Source organism: Peromyscus eremicus, chromosome 1, assembly GCF_949786415.1.
Source record: "Peromyscus eremicus chromosome 1, PerEre_H2_v1, whole genome shotgun sequence".
In the NCBI taxonomy this organism is placed as follows: domain Eukaryota; kingdom Metazoa; phylum Chordata; class Mammalia; order Rodentia; family Cricetidae; genus Peromyscus; species Peromyscus eremicus.
The window spans coordinates 167,853,063-167,863,492 of NC_081416.1; positions in this window are offsets into that span (position 1 = coordinate 167,853,063).

Below are 10,430 nucleotides of genomic sequence, written 5' to 3' on the forward strand. Positions count from 1 at the left end.
GCAGTGTCTGTTAGGATTTGCCGGCAGGAAATAATCCCTTGACTGGACCCCAGGAGGGCAAGGAGCTGCCATTTATACATTTTTTCCTCTATCTCTTCAGGGCTCTTGCCTTCCTGGGAGATCTTAGAAGACCATCAGAATAGGTAGCTGATTGCTTTTCCTACCTTTCTGCCTAGGCTGAGCACACTGAGTCTCAAGAGGAGATGCCCAGGTGACCTCAGACATGGCTCTCAGAGGCTGACTGTCAGGAGGATCCCAGTCTACAATCCAGTATTGTCCCTTGTCAACTCCAACAGGAGGTCAAATTCCAATCCAGTCTACAAGCTTCCCAGGATTCCTGATCCAGTATAGCACGGGTTTCTTGAGCAAAGCTATCAGGGGTCATCTCTCTGTGAGACTCTCATAGTTTCCTCAGCCAGGCCCTGCCTGAGTCCTGAAGGGTCTTTCTTAAGGCCATGTTCATGATGAACATCTAAGACCCTAGGCAAAGTGTGACATGACTGGGTTCAGTTCCCTCACCCCCTTTTCTCTAAGAATGGATTCAATTGATTTCTTGCTGTTTTTCCCACACATTAATATGTGTCCTTTACTGAATGTTTGAACCACAATGTGGGGACCATAACACAGAGGCACACCCTATGTTTGTAGTAGGATTAGCTCCACCCTAGACCCAGAGGTTACAGAGAATTACCTACCGTGTACATATAACTGGAGAGTTGCTTTGTTTTCATCAAGGTCTTCTGTAGTCACAACTAGCAAATAGACTCCTGCATCTTTCTTAGTGACATTCTTGAAGAGTAAGGATCCATCGGTGTATATTGTCTCTCTTTCGCTGTAGAGAGGCCCTTTTTCTATTTTACTTCTGTGTGTTATCAATCGTATAATGCTGTTTGACATATTAAGTCGATTCCCCCTGAACCAGTTAAAAAACCTCTGTGTCTCTGGCACATTATGGGCAAGGAAAAGAACTTGGTCCCCTTCACCAGCGTGTGGTGGAACTGCCTCCACAGTGAGTTCTGCAGTGGTGGCAAAGTTCCAGAAGGTTAAAAGCAAGGCTAAGAGGGAAGAGAGAAAAAAATCTATCAATATTAGGACCTTTGCATTAGGAAATTTGGAATGTGAGTGTCTTCAACTCTCAGTCTTAGTATGTGTGTCCTGTTGGGACGAGGTCAGCAGCATCACCCCCATTCATCAGTACCCCTGAATCTTTCCACTGTATGGAACTGTCTTCTCAGGTATCTACACAGCTCACCCCTCACTGCCCTCAGAACTCTACTCATAATCAGAATCTTTGGTGAGTGTAGACATGTCTTGTCTGACCTCCTCCTCTAAAGACTCTGTGCCTTCATTTTCTGACCTTTCCCTCCCTGCTGTTTCTTCTGAAGTGCTTGTCAACCCCTGGGCCAACCTTCTAGATGTCCTTGCTGCTCTGTCTTCCTGCCCAGTAGTAGGAGGAGGACAAGTTTGATTTTGGTTAAAACCACACTGCCTAGAGCATGCTGAGATACCTGTGAGTAAATGAGTGTCCCAGAGCCTGGGGTTTATTTGCAGTTTTCTCAGGGTCCTATGTAATGAGGCTGTGGTGTACTCACCTTAGTTTGAGTTCTACTTCGAGAGTCACCCTGACAGAAGTGTGAATGTCAGTCTTCAGGATACAGTGGCCAGTGCTGATATACTTACAATGTGGAACAACTGAGTTTTTCCTCCCCCACACCAATTCCCATCCACCATGAGCTTCTTGTTGCTCTCAGGCTTCCAGCAGAAGCCAGACATACCTTCTCAGGCTCTTTCCCTCTCCCTAAAGACCTCATTTAGTCTCTGAGTTCTCCTACTCTCTACTCCTGAGCAATGTCTCCTCACCTGTGAGCAGAAGTCCTCTCCAGGAGACCTGTCCTTTGTGGAGAGGGGCTGAGGTGAGCTCCATAGTCTCTGCTGTGGGCTAGGCTCTTCCTCTGGAGAGGAGGTTTGTCTCTCAGGCTCCTGGCAAGCTGGGCCCCTCTGGTGTCTGCTCTGCTTTATTCCCACAACTGAGCCTCCTCCCAGAGGAGGGAACCTCCTGGAGTCAGTTGTTCATTGGGTGGAGTCTGTGTGTGTACATTGCTCTGTTCTTCTGTGAGTGCTGCCTCCCACCCTTCTATTCCTTTGTTGTTAGGTGTTCTAGAACATACTTTGAGCTGCATGGCTGAGAATTGTCCTGTGTCCTGAGAGAACAGCAGCTCACCCCAAGGCCAAGGGTGTATTTCCTTGTGACATAAAACCCAGCAGAGCCCAGTCTGCCCTGTGATCTCAATGCTCAGGGAAGGTGGGATTTATTCCCAGCACGGAGTGGCAGTCTTCCCCCCACGGGGCTGGAAAACGTCTAGCTGAGTGATAACTGAGGAGGACCCAGATCTATCCTCACTGGTGTCACCTATCAGGTGTCTGATCATGGATACATGCTATCTCAGGGTTTTGTATCCTGGTGTGCAGGATGAGGTGACCTGCGTGTCCTAGAAAGAGTACCATGTGCTCCAGCTTCCTATGGAGGGCACCGGGAGCCCAGCTTCCTGTGCTGGCTGAATGTGATTCAGGTCTACCCATGCCCTCCCTGACCTTTCTGGGATGCCTTTGTTCTCCTTGGTTATTGCCCTATGATATCCTTGTCTGCCCTCATGGATGATAAGAGAAGGGAGGTGACTTAATAAGGTCACCTTGCAGAATGGGGGTCTCAGTGACACAGGGAGTGATTATGTGAGGGAGCTCCAGGTCTGTTGGAACTGGGATGGAAACAAGGCTGCAAGATAGGTTCACTCCTCAAGGAGTTTTCCCTGTTGATTATGGGGTTTGTCGCCCCCTGTTGTTCCTGAGGAGACCTGCAGCTCATGTCTGGGCAGCTACAAGGATGGTAGCCAAGCTCCAAATGCTGTAATGGAGCTGAGCACTAGTTTTCCAAGAAGGTCCCAGTGTGCAGCTGCCTTTGAGGATCTAGGTAGATTTTTGCTGGAGACTAGAATAGTTGAGGTGAGACTCACTGCCATTTTGATCTGCAGTTCCATGAAGACTGATGATGTTGATCCCCCTTTCCCATGTGTTTATTAGATATTTTTGTATGTCTTGTTCAGGGCAGGAATATCCAAGTCCTTTGCTCACTATAAAACAGTTTTATTCAACTTTTACGTTTCAAAGTAAAGTACATTCATTCACTAACAATAACACATTTTAGCGTTTAACATAAAATGAAAACCAAACCAAAACCTGCAAGCTACTCAGTTTTGATAATTCCTGGTGTGTTAGTCTTTGAGATTCAGAGCCATTTAGTTGGCATTCCCTGGCATTTTCAAAAATTCCCAAGTTACGATGATTTAAGCATACTTTGGACAGCCTTCACTCTCTATAACTGTTATAGCTCGAATTCTTATTTAAAGAATAATACACCCTAAGTTGGTAGTACTTACAAGAACTGCATTGTACAAGGACATTTAAAAGATGAAAAACGTAACTTCACATTTGGGGTCCCAGTAAGGTTGCAGCAAAGAGTCTCATGTGAATATTGCTTGTTGAGGACCTGTTTTGCATCAAAACTGTGTTCCATGTTGAGTGAGCATTCACAGGATCCAAAATAAGTACAGCATGTATGTGAACTCAGTAGGGAGTATTTTGTTTCTGTAAAATTACCCTTTCATGTTCCTCTTCCTATAGGTTGTACCATACCTCTGCATATTTAATTACGTATGTACATGCATACATTATATAGGCTAGGATCCACATACAAGAAAGAACATGCAGTTTTTCCCTTGAGATTGGGTGATCTCATTTAACAGTATACTTTCTAAGTCTATCTACTTCCCTGTAAATTTTGTGATTTCATTTTTCTCTAGAGATGAATAATATTTCATTTGGTATATGCACTAGACTTGCATTATGCATTCATTTGTTGATGGACATCTATTTTAGTTCCATCTCCTTGCTATATTTAATAGAGCAGCAGTAATCATGGGGTGCCAATATCTCTATGGTAGGGTACAGGATCTCTGGGTATATGCCCAGTGAAGTAGCTGAGTCCTCTGGTATTTCTAACATTTTGAGGAACTTCCACAAGCTCTATATAATGACTGTACTAATTTTCACACTCACCAGCAGGGAATACGTGTTCCTCTTTCTCCACACCCTCTGCAACATTTGTTGTCATATATTTTGATTATAGCCAATCTACGTGGGGTGAGCTGGTGTCTCACAGTATTTAATTTGCATTTCCCTGATGACTAGGGATGATTTTTTTCCCCTGAGTTGTATCAGTTATTTTTTCTGAACACAAAAGCTGTACCATATAGATGACTTACAAATATGTTTTTCCATTCCTTGGGTTGTCATTTCAGTTTGTAGTTTTAATTCATAAACTTACTATCTTAGGGTTACTATTGCTGCAATGTAATACCATGATCAAAAGGAGTTTGAGGAAGGAAAGGTTTTGTTTAGCTTACACATCCGTATCACTGTTCATCATTGAAGGAAGTCAGGACAAGAACTCAAACAGGGCAGAAACAGGGCAGGAGCTGATGCAGAGGCCCTGGAGGAGTGCTGCTTACTGGGTTGCTGCTCATGGCTTACTCAGGCTGCTTTCCTGTAGAACCCAGGACCACCAGCCCAGGAATGGCTCCACCCATAATGGGCTGGGCCCTCCTCTATCAAATACTAATTAAGAAAATGTTCTTCTAGCTTGCCTACAGTCTGACCTTTTTTTACTGTTGTTATTGAATATTTTCATTTATTTTACATACCAACCACAGTTTTCCTTCCCTCCTCTCTTCCTGTTCCTGTTCCTTTTCTCCACCTCCCACCAACCCCCCCCGCCCCCCCCCCCCCCCCCCCCCGCCTCATCCACTCCTCTTCTGTTTGGTAATGGTCAGCCTCCCATGGGAGTCAACAAAGCATGGCCTATCAAGTTGAGGCAGGACTAATCTCCTCCCACTGCATCAAGGCTGGGCAATGCATCCTAGCATGGGGAATATGTTCCAAAAAGCCAGCTGAAGCACCAGGAACACCTGATCCCACTGCTAGGGACCCCACAGACAGACAGAGCTACACAACTGTCACCCACATGCAAGGGTTCTAAGTTGGTCCCATGCAGGCTCCTTAGCTGTTGGTCCAGAATCTGCGAGCTCCCACTAGCTTGGTTCAGTTGTCTCTGTGGGTTTCCCCATCATGATCTTGACCTCCCTTGCTCATACAATCCCTCCTCCATCTCTTTACCTGGACACCTGGAGTTTAGCCTAGCACTTGACTGTGGCTCTCTGCATCTGCTTCCATCAGTTACTGGATGAAGGATCTTTGATGACAATTAGGGTAGTCCCCAATCTGATTACAGGAGAAGGCCAGTTCAGGCACCCTCTCCACCATTGCTATCTGTCTTAGCTGAGGTCATCCTTTTGGATTCCTTGGAGTATCCGTGGCACCAGTTTTCTCCCTAACCTCAAAATAGCCTGCTTTATTAAGATACCTCTTTCATTGACCACTCCCCTCCATCCCACTCCAACTCAACCAACCTGATCACTCATGTTCCCATCCCCTCATTCCTTTTCCACAAAAAATCCTGTTCAGGGAGAGCTTGTTGCTGAGCCTCTGTCCCTCTGTGTCATCTCCTTTGATGACCCAACTAGAAGCCCTGTGTCCCCTCTCAGGCTCTTGTCCTCCCTAGGAGACCTAGCCAGTCTCTGTGCTTTTTTCTTCCCACCACTCCCAGGAAATGGTCCCCTCTCCTGTGAATAGGAGCCCCTGCCAAGGGACTACCAAGCTACACACCTGTGCAGGATGGGGTTGTAAGGATCTGCAATTCTCTCTGTCTGTGGAGAAGAGCGTCAACTCCAGCATGGCTCCCATGCCCTCCTGCTCTTGCTTTGTTGTCCTTCCTTGAAGCTGAGCTTCCTGGCAGGAGGCAGCACCTCCTAGGGTCACTTCAGCTGAGGGCAAGGTCTGTGTCCCTGACTCTGCCCCACCTCTTCCCTCTCAACTTGGCCCTTCCATTTCTCTCCCCCTTTCTCTCTTTATGGTTCAGTCCTCTAGAACATTCTAGAGAGGTAGAAAGGCTAATCAGGAATCCTTGACCTGAGAGAAAAACAGCTCACTCTAGTGTGGTAATGTTTTATTTGTGCTCTAATAAATAAAGCTTGCCTGGAGATCAGAGGAAAAAGCCAGCCACTATACTAAAAGTAGAAGTCAGGCAATGGTAGCACATGCCTTTAATCTTATCATTCAGGAGACAGGGATCTGTCTTGATCTCTGTGAGTTCAAGGCTACACTGGAAACAGAGCCAGGTGTAGTGGCACATGCCTTAAATTCCAACACTGGTTAACCATGGAGCTCTGGAGGTCTATACAGACAGACAGGAAGTGACAGAGCTGGGCAGGAAGAGGAAGTGATATAGCTGGTCAGAGAGAGCAAATGAGATAGCAGAACAGAAAGGCATATAGATGTGGGTATACAGGAAGTAGGTATCTTTGGAAGCTGAAGATCAGTAAGGTGAGGTTGGCTTGTGGCTTTTCCTATTCCTCTTATCTCTCAGGTTTTAACCCAGGTATGTGGCTCTAGTTTTTTTTTTTTTTATTTAATAAGACCCTTTAGCAATTCGTCTACACCCCAAGGCTGACCTCTGCCATGTCTTTCCCCATCCCTGTCAGCACCAGAGGGAGACCCTGTGCTTCCTAAACCCAATGGTGGGTTTCCTCTTGTGACACAGAAACACACTGAGCCCATCTGCCCTTTGTTCTCACTGCTCTGGGAAGGGGGGATTTACTCCCAGCAGGAAGGTGACTGAGATGTCTGTGAGGGCTGGAAAGGAACCAGCTGAGTGATGACTGGGGAGGGGATGGAACCACTGTCACTGGTGTCACCAATCAAGTGTCTGATCCAGGAATTAGAAGTTTCATGCCCTGGGTGTGCAGGAAGGGCTGACCTGTGTGTCCTAAAGAGAGGATGTTGACTTCATCATCCTATGAATAGCCTCAGGGAGACTCGCTAACATCCTGTGTTGGTTGAGCTGTGGCTGTGGTCTGCCCATGTCCTCTTGACCTTTCTGGGATGTCATCTGTCTAGGTAACTCCCCTGTGACCACCCTGTCTTTCCCTCTGAGTGACACCAGGAGGGAAGGGACTGTCAGGAGGTAAAGTAGCATCCTCAGAGACATGGGAAGAAGATGGAATGTTAGAGTAGGCTTGTGGGAGGAACCTCTAGGTGTTGGGACTGGTTGGAATCAGGTGTCTCAGTTAGCTTTCTATTGCTGTGATAAATACAATATAACCAAAGTAACTTGGGGGAGGAGAGGGTTTCTTTTGCCCTTCGGTATACAGTCCTATGATGGGAAGTCATAGAAGGAAATGAAACAGAGGCCATGGAGGACTGAGACCACTATGTCAGGGGTTGCATTCCTCACAGTGGGCTGGGCCCTTCCACATCTGTTATAAATTAAGAAAATGTTCCACAGACTTAACTACAGGCTGAGAGGTCTCTGAAAACACCATGGCCCACAGAGTAACGAACAATGTGAGGCAAGAAGGAAATCCTGTTCAACAGGACTCAGGAGCCTGTGTTGGTTCAGACTTCAAGATTCTGGCCCTAGGCAGATTATTCAAGACTGTTTAAACACAGTACAATCTGGAAAAAAGTTTCCTGGTGTATTATAATTTCATATTCACAAGGAGACATAATTACATCGAAACTCTTCTCAAAGCACATGTCACTTCATCCATGAAATTGGGCTCTGTAGATAGGCTACATGTGTTATCTTAAGGATCTAGGAGAGTATCTGGTGTGGTCACCATCATACAGAGAACACAGAGGTCACCTAGGTTATTAACCATCACTGATCCTATATGGTTCCTTGGGGAGTACCCTGGCCGTGTAGAAAGCACAGAGGTCTTTTAGACTGTTGACCACTTTTGGTTCTGCTTGTTGGAGCTTGTGGGTACCAGATATGGCCTGGCCCTTCAGATCATACAGAGATCACCTGGCCTATGGGACATTCACCTGCTGGGCAGAAATCAGGTTGTAACTACCCAGCATGTTTAACATTCCTGGTTTTTCCTAGTGCTTATCTGTGAGTGCAAAGACCTTTGTGTTCCCTACAACAGGCTAATCTGATGGAGGCATTTTCTCCATTGAGGTTCCCTCTTCCCAAATGACCCTGGATATTGTCAAGTTGACAAAAACATAACAAGCACACCAGGTTTTGAGATTGTGTGTCTGAGGGAAATATTCTTCTGTGTGTCCCAATGTCTCCATCTGTCCTTCACTATGAGATCTGCAGCTCATCTGTGAGATGTTGCAAGGAGGCTCCAGATGCTGTGTTGGCCTTTATGACTGTCTATAAGATGCCTAGGGAACCTTTGAATATCTATCTAGCTTTCTTTAGAAATGGTTATGGCAGTGGAGATGTCACTGTGATTTTGATATTTATTTCCACAATGGTTAATGACATTGAATTTTTTTCATGCACCACTTATACATCTTCTTTGGAGGGACTTCTGAGCCTTTGGCCACTTTATTTTTTGCTGCCTTTTAAATAAACTTTTATTCTTTTCTCATACATTACTTTCCAACTGTAGTTTCCTCTCCTTCCACTCCTCCCCATCTCTCCTCATCTCCCTTTTTTCTCAGGTCAACTCCTCCTCTGTTTCCCTTTAAAAAAAGGAGCAGGCCTCCTAGGGATATCCAGAGAACATGACCAATAAGATACAATAAGACTGGGCCCAAACCCTCATACCATGACTGGATGTGGCAGCCCAGTAGGAGGAAAAATGTCCAAAGCACAGGCCACAGAGTCAGACACCCCCCATGTCCACTGTTGGGAGTCCCACAAGAACACCAAGCTACACAACCATAACATGTGCAGAGGACCCAGCTCAGACCCACACAGGATCCATGTTAGTTCCTTCAGTCTCTTGGAGCCCCTATGAGCCCTGCTTAGTTCATTCTGTAGCCTGTGTTTTCATGGTGTCCTGGACCCCTCTGGCTCCTACATCCTTTCTCCCACTCTGACTCCACCCTCTCTGACTCATACATCCGTCCTCCTCCTCCTCTTGCTCTGCCTAGTGTTTGACTGTGGGTCTCTGCATTTACTGGATGATACCTCTCTGATGACAAGTGGCCTTTGCCCATTTTAAAACTAGATTTTGTTTTCTTTTTCTTGATGAGTTGTATTTTGCTTTGGTGTTCTTCTCTTTCTTCTATCCTCTAACACTGAGACTAGGTGTTTTTGTCGTATCCCCAGACTCACATGTCCTGTTCATACTTTTGGTTAAACTCATTGACATTTCCTGAATGATTCAATTTCTCTACTTGGCCTTTCATCCACAGCTCTCTATTTTCTACCTGAGCCGTTATGTTGGTGAGGCTTCCCAAGGAATTTCCAAGGAACTGGTCCTGGGTCTCACTGTTTCATTTCATTTTGTTTGGAGACAGAGTCTCACTGTGTAGCCCTGGCTGTCTTGGAACTTACTATGCAGACCAGGCTGGTCTCCAACTTACAGAGGTCCTCCTGCCTCTGCCTCATAAGTTTTGGGATCAAAGGTGTGCACCATCATGCCTGACTCCACTGAGCTCTTTAATTAGTTTATTGAGTTTTCAATTTCCAGCATCATTTCTGTTTATGTTTTCTTAAACTCTACTTTTATGTCTTGCATTGACATCCTTATTTCATTGTTCTTTTACTCTGACTTTTTTGAGTTGTGTAACCATGGTTACAATGATTCTATTGAATCATTTGGGAGTTCTTCTAGGTCATTTTCAATTGGGGCTGTTACTGTGGTGTTTGCACATTTTTTTTTCTTTTTGGTAGAGTGTGTTATTTTGGTTATTTATGTTGTTTTCATTTCCAAGTTGGGATTTGTGCATTTAGAGTTGGTTATTGGTTGAGGTTTTTTTTCTTTTTTGTTTAAGGCTGTCTTCTTTTTGAGAGATGTTTACAGTATTCAGGAGGGAGCTGATTCACAGCAAGTTAGGGTGTCGATTAGGTTTCTCTGTCTGGTATTGGGACTACAATGTCTCTCCCAGGTTTTCTGGTTGTCAGCTATAATCTAAGGTCTGCAGCAGCTTGGCTGAGAAAGTTGGAAGAAGTTTCTCTGGCAGTGTGACCTGGTCCTGGGTCTCAGGCTGGGTAGGAAAACTAGAGAGTCCCACTTAGACAGCTGACAGGGCACTGGTGAGTCCCTAAGAATAAAGTCACCTGGATCTCCTAGCCAGTATAGAGGTTGGAGAGTTCCTTGTGGGGAGCAGGCTGAGAACTGGTGAGTCTCAATGGGAGAAAAGGGGCCAGGAGAAGGTAGCAGCTCCTAGCAATCAGCTGTGAGGCAGTTGAGCACAGCAAAGAGGAAGGGTCCTGGGAAGTGGAGGACAGGTCTTTTCCCTGAGTCTCCTCCATTGTGATTTATCATATTGGTTTTTTTTTAATTTTTATATTA